Source organism: Tursiops truncatus, chromosome 16, assembly GCF_011762595.2.
Source record: "Tursiops truncatus isolate mTurTru1 chromosome 16, mTurTru1.mat.Y, whole genome shotgun sequence".
In the NCBI taxonomy this organism is placed as follows: Eukaryota; Metazoa; Chordata; class Mammalia; order Artiodactyla; family Delphinidae; genus Tursiops; species Tursiops truncatus.
Genome location: NC_047049.1, coordinates 11,014,993 through 11,035,816, shown reverse-complemented (window position 1 = coordinate 11,035,816; position 20,824 = coordinate 11,014,993). Strand labels below are relative to the sequence as shown.

The 20,824-nt window shown below is 40.3% G+C and overlaps 1 protein-coding gene and 1 non-coding gene across 5 annotated transcripts in view; one reads left to right on the top strand and one right to left on the bottom strand.

The window, feature by feature from the left end:
- Positions 1-20,824, top strand: part of SEC23IP (SEC23 interacting protein) — a 95,410-nt gene that overhangs the window by 53,052 nt on the left and 21,534 nt on the right. The window contains exons 19-21 of one of the 4 annotated variants that reach the window (XR_012326873.1): positions 4,414-4,542; positions 14,847-14,913; positions 17,788-17,864. The gene's annotated coding sequence lies outside the window, so the exon portion shown is untranslated. Of the gene's footprint in view, positions 1-4,413; positions 4,543-14,846; positions 14,914-17,745; positions 17,865-20,824 lie in introns of all 4 variants that reach the window. The other 3 variants (XR_012326872.1, XR_012326874.1, XR_012326875.1) reach the window with 3 other exon arrangements.
- Positions 5,938-6,070, bottom strand: LOC117308576 (small nucleolar RNA SNORA66). The gene has a single exon (XR_004522672.1). It is a non-coding gene; the product is annotated as a small nucleolar RNA SNORA66 (small nucleolar RNA).

Below are 20,824 nucleotides of genomic sequence, written 5' to 3'. Positions count from 1 at the left end.
GAAACACATGTTCAGTGTTGTTAAAATTAGACGGTCAGTTTGGGAAGAAGTTGGAGGAGAAAAGGGAGGAAGACTTGGAATTTCACAGATTTCTAGTCTTGGCCACAAGGAGTCTTATCGGATAGTAAGGGCCTGTGGACAGGTCGATGTAAATCTACGTATTTCTGTAACTATAAAAACAGCCAATCGCTGTCAGTGGCAGGCTGGCAGCACTATCTGTACAAGTTCAACTTGTCAGACAAAGATGGTGTCCTAGCACAGATGCCACTGCAGGGGGATGGTGGCCCCTTGATATAAACAGCCCAGTCTGGGAGAACAGTGGATGTGCGTAGCTTGAACTGTGGCTAGGTTGGGAGCTCAGGAATCCTTCTAACCCTTCCCAGCAATCTGAGGATTAAAGAGGAGGGGCCTTGGTCACCGTTGCAGATAATGACAAAGCCAGCGTTGGAGTCCTGGTCTCCTGTGCCCAAGTCCATTTGTGTCCACCTTGAATCCCAAGTGGAATAACAGCTTCATAGGTCACTCTGACATTTGTGGCATAGGAATGGCACAGGCCCATTTTATAGATAAGGAAACAGGGGTCAGAAACATGGAGTGACTTGTCCAGGATTACATAATAAGTAACTGGTGGAGTTGTGGTCAGAGTACAGAAAGCAAAATTTTAAAAATAAGATGAAAATTCAAGCTTTTACTTTTCCTCCAATGTTTGGACAAACTCTTTCAGCCTGTTGATCAAGATTTTCATTTTTTTTTTGGCCGCACTGCACGGCATGCAGAACTTCCCTTACCAGGGATCAAACCTGTGCCCCTGCAGTGGAAGCACGGAGTTTTAACCACTGGACCACCTGGGAAGTCCCAAGATTCTTTTTTTTTTTAGTGGATTTGGAAGGCAGGGGAGTGTGTTATCATTTTAAAAAATTACCTTATTCTTATACATGGATGTCTCTCCCACTACATCCTTACCTTGTCGTCTTCTGCTTCACGTAACTGTTGACAAGGTACCACCAGGGACCTGGGACAGCTGTTTCTTCATTCCAGTGGTTTGTGAAAACATCTTGTTTTTTCTCTCTATGGGCTGATACTACCTACCTGTCCAACACTCCTGCTTTGGTGCTTTGTCAGGGTCCCACCTGAGGGAACAGGTGTGTGGCAGTGATGGATATTTTTTCTGAAACAAAATACAGAGCCTTTAACTTTATAAGCTTGAGTCAGATCCACAAGAACTTTAAGAGCATCTTTGGTAGTTACTGATTATTCCCTTTTTTTTTTTTTTTTTTTTTTTGCGGTACGCAGGCCTCTCACTGTTGTGGCCTCTCCCGTTGCGGAGCACAGGCTCCGGATGCGCAGGCTCAGCGGCCATGGCTCACGGGCCCAGCCGCTCTGCGACATGTGGGATCTTCCTGGATCGGGGCACGAACCTGTGTCCCCTGCATCGGCAGGCGGACTCTCAACCACTGTGCCACCAGGGAAGCCCTGATTATTCCTTTTATTGAACCTCACTTTCCTCTTGGCAGAAGGCTTTCATGAACTTTTTTTTTTATGAACTTTTTGTGTTTGACCTTTGCACTAATTAAGGGAGGAAGGCGGGACAGGGATAAGCATCTCCATCTTTTTTTTTTTTAAATAAATTTATTTATTTATTTATTTTTGGCTGCGTTGGACCTTCGTTGCTGCGCGCAGGCTCCCTCTAGTTGCGGTGAGTGGGGGCCACTCCTCATTGTGGTGCGTGGGCCTCTCATCGCAGCGGCCTCTCTTGTTGAGGAGCATGGGCTCTAGGTGCACGGACTTCAGTAGTAGTGGCATGTGGGTTCAGTAGTTGTGGCTCGCAGGCTTAGTTGCTGCGCGGCATGTGGGATCTTCCCAGACTAGGGCTCAAACCCGTGTCCCTTGCATTGGCAGGCAGATTCTTAACCACTGCGTCACCAGGGAAGTCCCTCCATCTTTATAGATGAGAGAACCGAGATTCCCAGAGGTGCTATGACTTGTCCAAAGTGACTCTGAGGAGTGAGCGGTGAAGCTGGGACTTGAACTCAACTCTTCTCCAAGTCCAGTCCTCTTTCTGTGGCACCATTTTGTTTCTGTGTGGAAGTACATTATTTATCAATATAGGTAACTCTGACAGGCCTTAAAAAGTATAAATATGGGGGCTTCCCTGGTGGCGCAGTGGTTGAGAGTCCGCCTGCTGATGCAGGGGACACGGGTTCGTGCCCCGGTCCGGGAAGATCCCACATGCCGCGGAGCGGCTAGGCCCGTGAGCCATGGCTGCTGAGCCTGCGCGTCCGGAGCCTGTGCTCCGCAGCGGGAGAGGCCACAACAGTGAGAGGCCCGCATACCGCAAAAAAAAAAAAAAAAAAAAAAGTATAAATATGAAATAGCTCTTGGCATTGTGTTGGATTTGAAAATTTGGAAAATGCAAAGAAGCATAAATGAGAAGATAACAATCACCCGTATTCCACCCTCACCATTTTGCACTTTTCCTTAATAAAAATGGGATCACATTATAATATTTGGAACTTGCTTTTTTCATTTACTATTATCTTGAGTTTTTTCTATGTTATGAAAACAGTCTTCTATAAAATCAAATCAGTTTTTACCTAGGCACCTATTTTTTGATTGTTTCCAATTTTCCAAATATGTATGTATATGTGTGTGTGTGTGTATGGATAGAAAGATACATCAGATAGATCAAGCTTTTGATGAACCTCCTTTCAGAGAAAGCTTTGTGAACATTTGAATTAGGTTTTAAATTCAATCACTGAACAGATATAAGATTTCTCTGAGGCCAAATGAAATAGGAAGTTGCTAAGAAAATCAGACTTTCTTCACTTGATTTATTATTTTTTTCCTTCACTTGATTTTATTTGAGTCTTTGTACAACCTCTTTGCAGGCTCAAAATCACCCTCAAGATTCTGTTCCCTAAATGGTAGTGTTTGTATCCCCCCAAACTTACACTTCAAGTAGATTTAACTCTTAGTCACTGAGCTATCTAGTAAAGTGGTTTTTCTATTTTTCAGCCAAAAATAAATCCTGCTAAAAAGCTGAATTAAAAAAAAAATGAAACAGTTATAGGAAATGTGAATTCTAAAAGGCATTCCTCTGTTAGAACACATTGGCTTTTTTTTTTTTTAACCAAATGTGGTATTTTGTGTCTAAACCACAAACTGATTTGATCAGTGGATGCCATGTAAACCTAATGATCCAGTTTCTGAATCTTCCGGAAAGGCTCCCTAGTTCAGGAAGTTTTGAGTTGTCTTGTTTATGCTGTGTATATGATTTGTATTGCATTTATTTGTTTTCATTCAGGTCATATGTCTTACTTTAGAACTTGGTCTGACTTATGTAGCCAGTGTTAGCATTAGCAATATTTTAAATTCCTTTTGTAGTACCTGTGGCATTTCACTTATTTAAAAATGAAATTTGCCTTTGGACATAAAACTTTAATTTCAGGAAATGTAATAATTGGCTTTAGGTATTGTTTCCTCACAAACCTGTTCAGACTCTCTATTTACCTTCCAAAATTTTTAAAAATCCAAATTATGTGTATGAGAGGGGAAGATGGGGAGCAGAGTAGCCCATCAAATGTTGCCTCTTGACAAGAAATCTTACCTTCCAGAATATTCTTGTTACTTTTTTGGCTTTTTTCCCCACCCAGTTTTTTAGTACCCAACTCATCACATTTTTCAGTTGCAATGCCATGAGGGAGATTTCTACTTTCAGTAATGGTGGACTAGCTTATTGTACACCAGCCCTTCCACCAAAAACAACTAGAAAATATAATAGATGGGAAAAATGTTTGAAGGTAGCAGAGACGTACCAAAGAAGCAAGGACTTGAGAGATCAAGATCCCAGAGAGAAGGGAAGGCTGACATTTGGTGCCACTTCTCCCCTCGAGGTAATTGCCAATGCAGAAAGTGCCAACTGAGATGCTACTAAGCTGAGCTCTTCTGGCGTTCTTACGACTGAGGAGACAACAATTAAAGTTTAAGGCACACCAAGGATGAGGGATTCTTACAAATACCTCCAGGATTTCAGCTGGGACTTCTGACAGTCTATTCCATCAGATAGGGATGAACCAGAAGTAGAGCAGCCCTCACAAAGACTAAAGCTCAGGTTTAAATCAGCTTAATCCTTGGTTGTAAGGTGATCTACCCCTCTCCGAACTACCTGCAAGAAGAAAAATACATTTTTGGGGAGAGGAAGATAACATCACCCAGAGCTTCAAATTTTCTGTATAATTTTTCATACCTGATGACCAATCTATGAGACTGAAAACCAAAACCAAACAGACAAAAAAAATGGTAAACACAGATGTATAGTAGATCCAGACATTGGAGTTATTAGACACAGACTTAAAATAACGGTGATTAATATTGTCAAGAAGTTAGATGACAATTTGGAGACTTATTTTGCAGAACTGGAGATATACAAGAAGCTGAATGGCAATTCTAGAACTGAAAAATATAGCAGTGGAAGATAAGAATTCAGCAGTGGGTTTCACACCAGATAAGACATCGTTGAAGAGAGGAATAATGGATTGGAAGGTAGGTTGGAAAGAGATAGACTTATGCTCACAGAGGCAAAGGATAGAAAACACAGGAAAGAGTGTAAGAGATATATGGAATATGATGGAAGATATAAATATGTGTAATTGGAGTCCTTGAAGGCAAGGAGGACAGAGAATAGGGCAGAAGCAATATTTTAAGAGATAATGAGGATTTTCCAAAAGTGATGAATGGTTTCAATAAGCACTACAAACCCCTGGCTGGATAAATACAAAGAAAACCACACACTAAGGCACATTGTGGTAAAATGCTGGGTGGCTTAAAATCACTGCTTAAGTCACTACTTGACAGGAATATCTTCACCTCAATGGGCAGCACCATGGCTATGAATTTCCGCAATTGCTTACATAGCTTTGCCTTTAATTTCTTACCAGACACATCTCTCTTTGGGGGAATATTTTCCAAGGACCAGCTTTCGCCCTTAGTAAGGTCTCTGTGCACCCAGAGCTGGAGTTCTCCTCTCGCTGCACTTTTGTCTATAATCCTAGGAGAAAAACACTCAGTGCCTAGTGTGCCCTGGCAGGTCTCCCACTGAGGGGCTGGATGGGGTATAGGGTAATGGCTAAGAGCACAGGCTGTGGAAAGAGATTGCCTTTGTTTGTTCCACCACTTACTCATCATGTAATCTCACTTCTTGAAGCTTTACAGCCCTAAAATGTACAATAAGGATTAAAATAGTTACTTACACTTTTTAGGGTTGTTATGAGAATTAGATGAGCTCATGGATGTAAAGTATTTAACATACAGGAATTAATGGAATTAATGAATGAGTTTCTTTTTAAATCTCCTTGACCCATGTCTTCAGCCTGATTGGTAGCCATGTATTCCTTCCTTAATAATAGCTGAGGCTTCTTCAAATTTTTGTGCCTGACTCGCCCCAGTGGGAACTAACATGAAAGGAGAGGAGGTGGTGTACATTTTCTATCAGAGGAGAGAGCTTAAAAATTAATCTCCTTAAGTATGTACAAGAGTTGGTGGACTTCGCCCTTCAAAGGAAGAAGTAAACATTAAAGGTAGAAAAGTTTCTGAAGAACCAGAGAAATCAGACCCTGATTGGATCAAATAAAACACCTGGATGGGTTAAAGGATTTTTTTTTTTTTTTTTCCTTAGAGTAAATATTGCCACTCTCACTACCCTGACCCAATTAAAAAATTTTTTTTTACTTGTTCAATAAGTTTATTACTGTCTTTATCTGAAAAATCTTCATAGAAATTGTGGTTTGGTTTATTAACTCTCAGCAGCCCATTCCTGAGCTCTAAGGAAGCTTGCCTTCTTCTTAGCTACCTGATCTTTCTTCTGGGCAAGTGACATTTTGGGACGGTTCCACCTGTTCTCTTCCTTAGCCTATTAAAAAATGCAGTAATTGACAGTTACAATGTACTGGGATAGAATGGGCCACCTCGGTAGCATCCAAGGCTAATACATTTCTATCACCACAATTACTTTAGCAAACCTGGTTCCCCTCACCTCTGCAACATCATGCAGAGCTAGTGATCGAGTTTGCACCCAATTTAAATTTAGTTACTATTTCTGCCTTAAAAAATGCATAAAATGTACCATTTTCTCTATCATAAAATTCTTTATTAACAATTATATTAATTAACTCCTGTATTCCCAATTCAACTGCCTTCTAACTACTGTTAAGTTCTTGGTTAATGCATTTTAAATATATCCATATGAATTCATACATCTTTCCTATAATTTTTTACATATACACACACTAGGTATTTTACTGCAATGTATTTTATTCTCATTGTGTTCCTTCTCCTTAGGTAAATATATATTTATACAAATCAAATTGTAATTTTAACTACATTGAAGAAGATTGGAAATCTGGTCCTCACAGCAACTTGGAGAGGTTTTTACTTTAGGCCCAGGGCATCATTTTTTTTTTTCACTAGGCAGAAATTTCATTTTAATATGAATATAAAATTATTATTATTATTATTTTTGGCTGCACCACATGGCATGCAAGACCTTAGTTCCCCAGTCAGGGATTGAACCCATGCTCCCTTCAGTGGAAGCGCGGAGTCCTAACCACTGGACCACCAGGGAAGTCCCCACGAATATAAAATTATACAGAGGTAGTACTGAGTGTTTTAGTCTGTTGGGGCTGCTATGCAAACTACCACAGACTGGATGAATTATAAACAGCAGAAATTTATCTCTCACATTTCTGGAGGCTGGGAAGTCCAAGATCAAGCTGTCAGTAGATTCAGTGTCTGGTGAGAGCCTGCTTCCTGATTTATAGAAGACTGTCTTCTCACTGTATCCTCACATGTCAGAAGGGGTGAGGGAGCTCTCTGGGGTCTCTTTTATAAGGGCACTATTCCCTTTTGTGAGGGCTCCACCCTCGTAACCTATTCACCTTCCAAAGGCTCCACATCCTAATACCATCACATTGGGGGTTATGATTTCAACATATGGATTTGGGGGGAACATTTATGTTCAGTTCATTGCACCAGGTAAAAAGTGAATTTTTCACTCTGTCCCCTTGTCCCAATTCCTCTCTTATTTATATTTCTTCGGTAGATTTTTTGCAATATTTCCCCAGTATTTTGAAGTTTTTGTTGTTGCTGTGGATGGGATGATTTTTTAAAAACAATTTTGAGTTGGAAATTTTTGGTACATGGGAAAGTGTTGATTATTTTTCATTTATCTCATGTCCCTTGCCTAACTCCTCACTCTAATGAGTGCTAATAGTTTTGCTGTTTTATCTTATGGATTTACCGAACATCGGTTTTCTCATTTGCAAAATGCAGATAGTGTTGACCTTGCAGAGCTTTAATAAGGGTTAAATGAGATAAAGGAGCCGAGCTTAGTGGGGGCTTGATTAATATTAACTTGTGGTCTCACTGCTATCGTCCTCAGGATAAGATCTTTTTCTGTGCGACTCCACTGACTGTGGAGAAATGAATCATGGAGAAATGATTTGATCAGAAAAGGCTCTGCTTATAACTGCTGATACAGAGAGACTGACATCAATCAAGGGGCTGCCAATAGTTTATCTTTTTTACCCTTTAAATTTTTTAAAAATTGTGGTAAAATTCACATAACATACAACTCACCATCTTAGGGACTTACCTGGTGGACCAGTGGTTAAGACTCTGCGCTTCCACTGCAGGAGATATGGGTTCGATCCCTGGTCGGGGAACTAAGACCCCACCAAAAAACAAAACAAAAACTTACCATCTTCACCATTTTTAAGTACAATATTGTCTCATGAAGTACATTCACATTGTTGTGCAACCATCACCACCATCCATCTCCAGAACTCTTTTCATCATGCAAAACTGAAACTCAGTACCCATCAACGATAACTTCCTACTCCTTTCTTTCCTCCAGCCCCTGGCAGCCGCTGTTCTGCTTTCTGTGTCTACGAATTTGATGACTGTATGTACCTCAAGTAAGCGGAAACATACAGTATTTGTCCTTTTGTTATTTCACTGAACATAATGTCCTCAAGGTTCATCCATATTGTAGTGCTTGCCAGAATATTCTGCCTTTTTAAAGCTGAGTAACATTCCATTTTATGTATATACTACCTTTTGTTTATCCATTCATCCATCAGTGGACACTGGGGTTGCTCCCACCTTTTGGCTATTGTGAATAGAGCTGCTTTGAACATGGGTGTATAAATATCACTTTGAGTCCCTGCTTTCAATTCTTTTTTAAAAATATATTTATTTACTTATTTGGCTGCGCCGGGTCTTAGTTGCGGCACATGGGATCTTTGTTGCCGCATGCAAGATCTTTAGTTGTGGCATGCAAACTCTTAGTTGCGGCATGTGTGGTATCTAGTACCCTGACCAGGGATTGAACGCAGGCCCCCTACATTGGGAGTGTGGAGTCTTACCCCCTGGACCACCAGGGAAGTCCTCCTGCTTTCAATTCTTTTCAGTATATATGCCAGTGGATTTTTGAAAGCACTGAGGAAAAAAATTCCTGTGTGCCTTCTGTGGTTTCCGTAGCCTTTGGAAGAATGGCCTGACCAGCACACCCTGGGCATCTTAGGCGGCTGTGGCAGAAAGGAGGTGTCTGCAGCTGATTGTCACTGTGTGTTGAGCTTTCGAAGTCTCCACCAGCCTGCTGTCTCAGCACTCGGAGCTGCAGAAGGCATTGGACAAATGCAAGATTTGCTGCTCTCGTTGCTACCCACAAATGCACATTTTTCTATTTTACTGTGTAATTCCAACTGCTAAAATGACCCTGTACAATGTGGAAACTGCAATCAAGCATCAACATGAAGCTTCCAGGAAAATAAAAATGCAGCAGGAAGAAACAGCGGCAGGAGAAATAAGTTACTGGGAAACACTCACAAAATGAAATACCTTGGCTGTTTTTTTGTTTCCCCCCCTTTGTTTAAACGCTCTGTTTTATTCAACGCAGCATTATTGGTAATAGGGGAGACCGTAAACAACCTCGATGTCTGTCAGGGGGAGATGTTAGATACATACTGTGTATGTATACTGTGTATACATACTGTATGTATACACAGTATACATACTGTATGTATACAGTATACATACACAGTATGTATACTGTGTATACATACTGTGTATGTATGTATCATACATCTCCCACAGTCCTCCATACTGTGGGAGACTGTAGAGCTATAAAAAGGATGCTCAGCCTTTCAGTAGAGAAAGATCTACCAGAAAATTAAGTGAAATAACAAAGGCAAAATGCTGAGTAGATTGTCCTTTTCTGCTGTCCTTCGCAGAAAAAGGGAGCAAATAAGACAGTGCGTGCGTGTACATATAATACATTCTTATGCTTCTTGTATATATATATAGTGAAACTCTGGAATATGCATAATAAACCAATATCGGTGGTTAGATTTGGGGGTGGGAAGGAGGTTTTCACAGTGTCACTTTTTAGATATTCCTGAGCCGTGTGAATAGATCACCTTTTGAAAATCAAGAGAGAAAGGGCTTGTATTTTTCCACCAGCTTGACCATGGGAAAGGCTCAAAATCTAAATTAAGTTGATTCATAGGCAACGAACAGTGGCACAGTATCTTGCAAGAAAAACAAATGTCTGTTACAGGCTATTCAGAATTTGTCTTCTGGTTAGGGAAACCAACAACTTCTGATTCCGACACTGGAGATGCCGAGAGGAGATAGGGAGGGAATGGTGCTCAAAACCTTACTTTACAACTGACCCTAAACTCTCAGGAGAAAGGGGAGAGTTGGGTTCAGGGCAGGAAACCAAAGCCAGGGTTGGACTGGGACTGGTTATACTTGGGCTTTTTCTCTCTCTTACACCACCAAACCAGGGCAATAGCAAACCTTTGATTGTATGGCTGGACGAGAACTTTGGGTGCTTGAAACCCTAAAATCTAAAGCAGCTCATAAACTAGCAGGCAGATGAACACACTGATTGATTGAGTTCCCACCTCCATGTGTCCAGAGCTTCTATCACACCACAGGGTGCCCAGGCAGGAATTGCTTGAGCTTGGAAAGCCGAAGTTGGGGCTTTCTGTGTCTGTACCTCCAACTCACCTGGAGAAGCTCAAGGTAGGGCCTCTTCTCACTACCAGAGAGCCATCACTGGCCAATGAATAGTCTTAAGGGAATAATGGTGAATGCAGAAGAACAATTAAGAGACATTTGGGGATCAGGAGCCCTGTGAAAGAAGGATGACTGCCGAAGTCAGAGACTCTAGGTGGGCTGAATGAGAGAATCCTGAGATCCAGTGACATTTTATCTACCAAGTTGCACTTGAAACAAAAGGACACAGGAAAACTGAAAATAAAGAGGTGAAAATAGATACACCAGGCAAATAAAGCTCAAGGAACAATTTTAGTGTCAGACAAAACAAACTTATGGAAAAAAAATCAAAGACAAAGCAAGGTGTTGCATGCTGATAAAAGGCACAATAGACCAAGAAGATCTAATGATCATAGACATATGCCCCTAATATTATACCTTTGGAACATATAAAGCAACATATGGTAGATTTAAGACGAGACATAGATAAATCAAGAATTATAGTTGGAGATTTTAACATATACTCAAAAGCTGATAAATTAAGCAGAAAAAATAGAAGAGTTTAATAACATGATTACTTAACCCAGATTAGCAGAGATAAATTTAAGCAACACAGAATATACATTCTTTTGAGGACACACAGAGCAGGCACAAAGAGATTTATGTATCATACCACAAAGAAAGCCTCAGTGAGTTTGAAAGAAATGGGGTACAAAATCAATATTAATAGCATCTCCCTTACTCTAGAAATAACTCATTATAAAATGAAAAAAAAAACAATTAAAATACAGAAAAAAACTTCAAACTCCACAAACCTATAAAGTTTCTAGGAATTAACATAATAAAAATTCTCAAGACCTTTATGAAGAAAAGTCTGAAACTCTATTAGAGGATATAAAATAAAATTAAATAAAAGCTGTGGATGGGATGAAAACATTATAAAACTATTGATTTCCACTTAATCTATAAATTCAATGCAACTCAAATTAAAATTCCAAGAGTATTCTAAGGGGACTTAATAAACTGATTCTGAAAATTAGATAGATGAATAAAACTTCAAGAATAACTAAGACATTTTTGGGGAAAAAAAGAGCAAAGAAAGGGGACTTGCACTACCAGATATTAATATAGAGCCAGGCATAAAACCAGGTTCAATGGAACAGAAAAGCATCCAGAAATTGACTCTGTATAAATGAGGATTTGGCATTTTATAGAGCTAAGGAAGAGGTGGATTATTTGGTAAATAATCTTGGGAAAATTGGGTTGTTATCTGGAGAAAAATAAAGTTGGGTCCTCATCTCTACCATATCCAGAAATAAACTTCTGGTGGATTAAAGACCTAAATTTAAAGATAAAAGTGCAACGTTATAGGAAAAAATGTAGATAATTCTTTGTGATCTTGGGTGGGGGGGATTTCTTAATAGATGCTCAAAGTGTATACAATAAAGAAAACAATAGATTTGAATACATTAAAAATAGGCTTTTTTGGGGCTGCTGTTAACAGGTAAATGCCATCATCAGAGTAAATGAATAGGTGACAGCTGGTAATGTATGTGCAACATCTATGACTGAAAAAAAATTAGCTTTAGCTTCTAGAGTGTGGAGAAAGACATCTAAAAATCGGTATGGAAAAAAGGGAAACAGAAAAAAATTAAAAAGGGAATTATATGAATAAGCAAGTTACAGAAGGGGAAGCCTGAATGAATGATAAGTATCCAAAGAGATGCTCAATATCAGTCAGAAAAACACAAGTTTAAATAGTAATGGGATCCTATGTCCATTTTATAGCAAAGAAAGCCCCAAACAAACAAACAAACAAAATCTTTATGCTTACGTCACTCCCCTGTGTAAAAGCTTTCAGAGGTTCCCTATTTAGGAGATAAAACAGATGGACCACACACCCACCTCTCCACTCTTCTCCTTTGCTTCCTCCCATCAGATTTGCATTTTAGTATAACTCTAATAACTATGGAGATTGGACAGAGAAGATACTAGAAAAAGAATGACTACTTAGAAGACCATTGAAATAGACCAGGAAAGAGATGCCTGAATTGGGATACAGAGGAGGGATCAAAGCGAAGAAACACTGAGAGAGAAGGAAGGATATACAGACCTTTGTTGGGTGGCAGGGAGTGGTTGTGAATGGCTTCTAAGATTTGTCTTGGGCAACTTGTTGCATGGTGGTGCCATGCATCGAGAAAGGAGAAAGTCTAGATCAGGGTTCACTCTGTTGAGGCTCAGACAGCCATGGGAACTTCCGGAAGAGATGTACAGCTGCAGTTGGCTATGAAGGCTTGGCATTTAGAAGGGTGATCTGGACAGAGGTGTTGGTTACGGGTGTCATCAGTCCATAGGAAGTGGTTAACACCATTGATTCAGTGAGACTGTTGCCTGAACCATAAAACACAATAGCTCCCTTTGTTCATAAAGGTGCTTTCTGATTACCGGCATGACTTTTTTTTTTTTTTTTTTTTTTTGCCGGAATACGATGATTCTCCACCCCCAATTTGACCATCTCCTCATTTTGTTTTTTTTTGGTAACATGATAAAATTTGCCTCTTGTTTCAAACAAACTTCATTTCTTTGAAATATTACTGATTGAAGTTAGTGGTGGAGATAATTAAACCAGTTTACCTGGAGGTTCAAATTCATGACTTTGGCCTCTTTATTACTATTGCTTTAATAAGCCAGAGATTTAATATCTGAATACAGTATCTGGCATGAAAATAAGTGAACTTGAAAGTGAAAGAGCCTTCTTAATGTAATTGTTTATTAGATGACATTTTGAATGAGTTGTAGGTTAAACTGATAATTGCTGTTGCTGAAACTTCCAGGCTATTGATATTCAAAGATTTATGATCTAGGGTTACTTTCTAGCACTAATAAGTATACAAATTCAAGTTGCAGAGGTTCCAGAAAAGTGCCAACAGCTAATTAGAGGCACTTGATGTATAAACTATTGTGACATAATAGGAGCCACAGGTATGATTTTTCCTTCAGGCTGTTTTCTGGGGATAGTCTTTCAGTGTAGACTATGAGCTAAATAAAGAACATGGGATTTGGGACTTCCCTGGCGGTCCAGTGGTTAAGACTCTGCGCTTCCACTGCAGGCGGCATGGGTTTGATCCCTGGTCAGGGACCTAAGATTCCCACATGCTGCTTGGAAAAAAAGCAATTTAGAAGAAATAGACACCACAAGAACAAAAGCTTCAAAGCCATATTTAATATTCTCAGAGCAATAAGAGAATAGTTTATCTCCATGAAATTAGAACAGGATGCTATAACTATGAGCACAGAGAATAAAAGAAAGGGGGGGTTCCCCCTTTTTTCCCCTTGGGAAAAAAAATAGAACGTGGGCTTTGGAGGTAGACTTGAGACCTAGTTCTTCCACTTATCAAATGTGTGTCCTCTTGCGCTGTGTGTTCTGTGGTTCAAAGATGGCTAAGGCAGTTCCGAACACCCAGAAGCAGCAAAAGGGAGTCGTTCTTCCCGCATCTATGTGAGTTATTAAGAGAAAGCTTATTAGCTTTCCCAGAAAGCTAATGCACACTTCCCTTCATGTCTCAGTGACTAGAATTGCACTGTACACCCAGTCCTGAGCCAGTCATTGGCAAGGAGGGGAGTGGAATTAACATGTTTGGCTAGACCATGTCTCTCATGTTTCAGAATGTCATGATCCTGTGTCTGGGTGTGGGTCTATTTGTATCCATTGTCAGTTGATCCTTTCAACCTGCAGACTCATTCTTTAAATTGTGGAAAATGTTCTTGAAACATAAATAAATTAATTTTCTTCCCTTTGGTTTTTCTGTACTCTCCTTCTGAGGGCACCCCTCTTATTTGGGTGTTGAACCTCCTGGACTATTCTTCCTATTCCTCTAATATTTTTTCATCCCTTTGGCTTTTTGTCATCTGAGTTTTTCATTTTGGCTGCTAAAAATTTAATTTCCAAGAGCACCTCCCCTTTTTTCTTCTTTGTGCTCATTTTTATAGCATCCTGTTCTAATTTCATGGAGACAAACTCTTCTCTTATTGCTCTGAGAATATTAAATATGGCTTTGAAGCTTTTGTTCTTGTGGTGTCTGTTTCTTCTCAATTCCCTTTTACTGTTTCTGGTGTCTTTCATGTTAAGGATTTTCCTCACATATCTGGTAATTATTTTTAAGATTGAGACACTAAGAACCCCAGTGAGATTGGGCTTGTTGATTGAGAGCCTCACCATGGGTGGAGGGACTATTTCATCGGGGAATTTCTCCTATTCTCCTAACTATCTTTGTGTCTTTTCTCTTGAGTTGGCCAGAGAAGAATTTTCAAATACCCTTCTTGGGGTGTAGAAGCCTTGTTTCCTCTGGGTTCTGAGTCAGGGAGGGGAGCTGAATATTTCAACATTAATATGTAAATTCTTACTTAATCTTATTTTCAGTATCTTACTCTGTCCCTTAACTATGGTTGGTGCTTCCATCTTTTTTACCCACTCCAGTGAATAAACCTCTCATTTTCTGCCCGGGTGGGGCAGGAGCAGCTGCTGAAATACATCAAGTGGGGGAGAGCATCCAGGGGACCTGAACAAAACTGAGATGGTGGTATAATGTTTCCATATACCCAGCACTCAGTTTCCACTACTATTAGCATCTTACATTGGTATGAACATTTGTTACAATTAATAAACTGATACTGGTACATTAACTAAAGTCCATAGTTTAGATTCCTTTAGTTTTTTTTTTAATGTCTTTTTTCCATTCTAGGATCCCATTTAAAATACCATGTTACATTTAGCTGTCATATCTCTTTAGGCTCCTCTTGGCTATGGAAGTTTCTCAGACTTCGCTGGTTTCTGATGACCTCGAATAAACACTGCTGGTAAGCTGTTTTGTAGGGTGCCCCACTATTGAAATTTGATGTTTTCCTCATGATAAGGCTGGGGTTACTGGCTATTGGGAGGAAGACCACAGGTAAAGTGCCATTTTCATTGCATCATATCAAGCGTACGTACTATTAACATGATTTGTCACTGTTGTTGCTGCCCGTGATCACATGGATGAGCTAGTCCCTATTAGCTTCCTTTACTGTAAAGTGACTCTTCCACTGACCCCTCCCCATTTCCATACTGTGCACTTGGGAAGGGAGGCACCGTGCACAGCCCAGGCCTATGGAGTGGAAGCTACCCTCACTAGTTCTTAAACAGACTTTCAACCTCTACTCCACTTCCACGAGTACCTGGTGCTGCCAATTCATGAGACTTTTTGAGGTTCTGAAGCACAAATTACGTGGCATCATTGTTTTTCCCAGTGTTGACTTAGGATTCAACTTCCTTTGATCTGCTGTTGGATTTGATTTCCTGATTTCCCGGTTCTGAATTTTTGTTGCTGTTGTCTCTTCTGTTTTCCTTGTCCTTCTGGATTTATACTGGGTTGTTTTTGTTTTTTTTTTTGGATCCTTTTCTGTAAGTTTAGTGAGTCTACTAGGAGGGAGTAGAGACAGTAGTTTTAAAAACATGTCTACAAATTCTTTGATACTGTTCCCTTCAAGAGTTGGAACTGAATTCCTCTCTCCTCGTATGTAGTCTGGACTCAGTATTTTGCCTCTAATAAGTAGAACATGGCAGAAGTGATGATATGTCACTTCTGAGATTAGGTTATAAAAAGACTGTAGCTTCTGTCTTGGATATGTGTTCTTGCTTTCTTGGATGACTTGCTTTGGGGGAAGTCAGCTGCCATTTTTGTGAGCATCCCTATGGAGAGGCTGGCATGGTGAAGAGCTAATGCCTCCAGCCAACAGCTGCAAGAAACTGAAACTTAAAAACAATTACATGAGCTTGGAATTTGATTCTCCAGTCCCAGTTGAAGCTTGAGATGAGTGTACAGTTGAGGCTGGAGATGAGTGTACAGCTTGACTGCAACCTTATGAGAGACACTGAGACAGATTCACTCAGCCAAGCCACTCTCAGATTCCACGTCCTCAGAATCTGTGTGAGGTAATAATTATTTGCTGTTTTAAGCTGCTAAGTTTTGGGCTGATTTGTTATACAGCAACAGGCAACTAATATAAGAGGTAAATTACAAATGAGACTTTTATAAATGTTAACTATCCCTATATTTAGATACCATCATGAATTTTTTGAGAATTCAAGTAAAGATATGAACTATTTTTTTAAATACGTTTTTTATTTTGGAAAAATTTTAAATCTATGAAAAAGTTGCAAAGACAGGGAAGGTTTCCATCTACCTCTCACCCAGTTGTTAACTGTTCCACTGTTGTTAACATCTTACATCACCACAGTACATTTGCCAAAACTAAGAAACTGACTTGGGTACATTGTCATTAACCAAACTCCAGACTTTATTTAGATTTGCCAGTTTTTCCATGAATATCCTCTTTCTGTTCCAGGATCCAAATCCAGGATACTATATTGCACTTAGTTATCACATCCCTGCAGCCTCCAAATGTAGTTTCCCAGTCTTTCCTTATTTTTCATCACCTTGACAGAGATCTGAGCTATATTGAAATTACTTTCATTTGTTGGGTTGTGTTTCTTTGTGACACTGCTAGGAAAATGAACAACAGGAACCCAAGCTTTATAAGAATTACAACACTTATCCCATTTGATAATTAGTTTTGTATTTACTTGTGCAATTCTTTGGTTGTCTGCCTTCCCCAGTAGCCTGGAAGATCCATGATGGTAGGGGCTATGTTTGCTTTTGTAAACCCAGCATGATGTCTGGCACATAGTAGTTGCTCCATAAATACATGTTGAATGAATATGTTCACTTATACATATTGGCACACATCCAGAGTTAATGATCTTTAAGTTTTTTTTTTTTTTTCTTGGCCACGCAGCATGTGGGATCTTAGTTCCCCAACCAGGGATCAAACCCACACTTTAACCACTGGACCACCAGGGAAATCCCATCATAAGCTTTTTTTTTTTTTTTTTTTTGCGGTATGCGGGCCTCTCACTGTTGTGGCCTCTCCCGTTGCGGAGCACAGGCTCCGGACGCGCAGGCTCAGCGGCCATGGTTTATGGGCTTAGCCACTCCACGGCGTGTGGGATCTTCCCGGACCAGGGCACGAACCCGCGTCCCCTGCATTGGCAGGCAGACTCTCAACCACTGCGCCACCAGGGAAGCCCGCATCATAAGCACTTTTTTTTTTTTTTAAAGAACAGGAATCTTTTTTTTTTATAGTTTTGTTTGTTTGTTTGTTAATTTTATTTATTTATTTATTTTTGGCTGTGTTGGGTCTTCGTTTCTGTGCGAGGGCTTCTCTAGTTGCAGCAAGTGGGGGCCACTCTTCATCGCTGTGCGCGGGCCTCTCACTATTGCGGCCTCTCTTGCTGTGGAGCGCAGGCTCCAGACGCGCAGGCTCAGTAATTGTGGCTCACGGGCCTAGTTGCTCCGTGGCATGTGGGAGCAACCCATGTCCTGCCATGTCCTCTGCATTGGCAGGCAGATTCTCAACCACTGCGCCACCAGGGAAGCCTCATAAGCATTTTTAATGAATCAATGAGCCTCAGTAGTCCTCCGAGGACTTAGAATTGTGCCTTAATTATAGTAAGTCCTAAACAAATAATAACTGTTTGCCATACACACTGCCAAATGCTTTACCTACCTTAGCTGAATAAATAAGCATACAATTAAGTTACATAAAATGAGAATTGCAAAATTCTAAGAGACAATACTCTGCCTCTTCCAGATGAGGAGCTCTTATTTAATGCCCATGAATTGTTCCTTTCAGTCAAGCCTAATGCAGTTGAAGAGAAGAAAGATGTCAGAATGGGCACAGCGGCTGCTCTCCTAGAAAGAGCACACTGAGTAAGTATGGTGTGTCCGGGTGCCACAGAGTGGAAGGAGAAATTGTCGGTTTCTCAGGAGCAATGTATGCAGAGAAAAACATCACAAGGGAAGAAAATACAAATTCCTAGGACTCACCTCTGCCACTTTGAAACCTAACGCCTAAGTTCAGAAAACTTTATTCTAATTAAATGCAACTTCATTTTAATTCACTGCAAAACTTTCATCCAACTCTTAACGTTTGAATTTTAAGATTTCACTCTTTAGTATTGCTATTCATGTTACTATTCACGTTTTAGTTAAAATGATAAGAGTGCAAATCATTTGTTGGACTTTCTTGTGGGGGGCGGATGGCACCATCTGGGAAGTTCCATCTTAATGGAATTTGGGAAATACGAGAAGCTGAGCTGGTGGTGTCCACGGCGGAAAACAATAATGCTTTCCAGTGGCAGCTCAACTGACATTATTACTAAAAGCTTTACATGGTGCTTCATATATAATTCAGAAATAATCATAAATTGGAGTTGGACTTTTGGCTCCTCTCCCAGATTAAATCCCTTGAGTGTTTAATGTTTATCTTATAGAAGACACACAAAGAATTCAATTTTAGACCTGTATATTTATCTAAATGCAGTGAGTGACCACTTTTTGTCTGTGTGTGTGTGTGTGTGTGTGTGTGTGTAGGGAAAAGTAAAAATGTGCTTCAGAGCAAAATACAGGAAAAGTCATTAAAGTAAAAATTCAGGATTGGGACTCTGTAATATATTTTGCTAGTAGCAGCATAGCCCAATAAATCAGGTCTATTTGTTTAGTTTCTTTATAATTGATTTTCCATATTTTTCAGCAAGCCACAAAAATTCATCTTTCAATATGTCTGTTTTTATCTATGACCTTCTATGGGAAGAAATTACATGTGCCCGTATTTTAAATTATTTTCCCTCATGAAATTTTCATGGCCTTACTTGCAGATTGCTCTTCCATAAAAGGGCTCATTCATTTATTCACCCATTGTTTGCAAACGCTTTACATTGGAGTCCCATTGATTAGCTCAGTGTCTGCCATATAGTGGCATAGGATACATATTTGTTGGATGAAAAAATATTGTCTGCATGCACGCAACATCGTTTTGAATGTATTTCCTAAGCCATGGTCACTTGAGATGCTCATTTTCTTTCACTACATGTTCTCCCTTTCTTTGATAGTGAAAGAACTTTTACCTTGGCTCTGCCTTTAGAAGGAAGGGACTTTCCCTCTCCTTGCCACCATTCCCCCTTCTTACTGGTTGGAATGTAGACGAGGTGTAGAGCCATTGTAGACAGATAAAGGCCATGCTCTGAGGATGGCAGAGTCACAGGTGGCAGGTGCTTGGATCCCTGCTCTCCAGCCCCACACACTGCATCTGTACCATCATGTGAGACAGAAATGAACTCCCATCTTTTTAAAGCCATTGTTATTTGGAGGTGTTTCTTACGCAGCAGCCGGATCTGTCTTTTAACCATACTGTTCTCAAGGCACTTAATTCTAGAAGGGGTTAGAGGTTCTCAAATAACCATAATATAAGCCAGGATGTGAGAAATTCCATGAGAGTTCAGTAAATACTCTGAGGGTTTGGAAGAGGGAGGGTCCACATCCATCAGGAGAGCAAGTCAGGTGTGCTTTAGATGCTAGGATATCTGAATTTTGAGAGCAGCATTACTCTAGTATCTGATGGCCATGGATATTCTTATTCATGGTACCCTAACTGCCTGGCTTACCTTGTCTGTCTGGCACAGAGTTGCCACCTTCAGACTTGGGAAAAGCAGACAGATATTCCTGAGGGTCTGGGGTGATGGGTGGTGGTGTCAGTGTGCACTCAGCCTGCACCAGGACAAAGAGGCCGACTGAGCTTTCTCTAGGTAAATGAATTACAGCCCTCGCAAATTATCGAGGTGGTCAGGAGGTTTGGGGTCAGACAAATGTTGGGGTTTAGATTCTGCCTATACTACCTCCCAGCTGTGAGCAAAAGACTGTAGGAGCTGAGATCTGGCTCTTTGGGTTCAAATCTCTGTTCCACCAGTTAGGACCTATGTGACTACAGCAATTTGTTTAACCTCTCTGTGACCTGATTTCCCGTGGGATGAAAGTACCCACTTCTTAGGACTGGTTGAGGAGTGTTGAGGAGATTAAGGGAGAACTCCTGATGATATTGTCTTTTCCTTTAAATTAATCAATTAATTTATTTATTTTTAGCTGCGTTGGGTTTTTGTTGCTGTGTGCGGGTTTTCTTTAGTTGCGTCCAGCGGGGACTACTCTTCATTGCCTGCATGGGCTTCTCATTGTGGTGGCTTCTCTTGTTGCAGAGCACGGGCTCTAGGCACACGGGCTTCAGCAGTTGTGGCATGCAGGCTCAGTAGCTGTGGCTCATGGGCTAACAGTGAAGGCTCAGTAGTTGTGGTGCACGCGCTTAGTTGCTCCGCGGCATGTGGGATATTCCCGGACCAGGGCTCGAACCCATGTCCCGTGCATTGGCTCGAACCCGTGTCCCCTGCATTGGCAGGTGGATTCTTAACCACTGCGCCACCAGGAAGTCCAATAATATTGTCTTTAACACATATTTAATGTTTAGTATGTGCCAGGCACACAAATATATTTATATATTTATTTAATGTATATAAAGAGAATAGTGTCTGGTATATAGTAACTACTTGATGAATATTACCTGTGACTGTTGTTTTTAATGACACAACTTCTTGTGATTTAATGGCCTCAGTTTTATGCATGTGTAAAACAAAGGTGATAATACTAATCTTCTTGTCATAAAATTAGGGTCATAAGATTATGTCTATAAAGCACTTGCAAAATGCCAGGTTTTAACAGTAGGGTCAACACATTATTAAGCACTTTTTGAAGTAAGTCTCCAAAGTATATTTCCCCGTACATTTCCTATGTACTTCTAAGGCAAATAAAGAGACACACGCAGTTTTGTTAAGTGCAGACTTGAG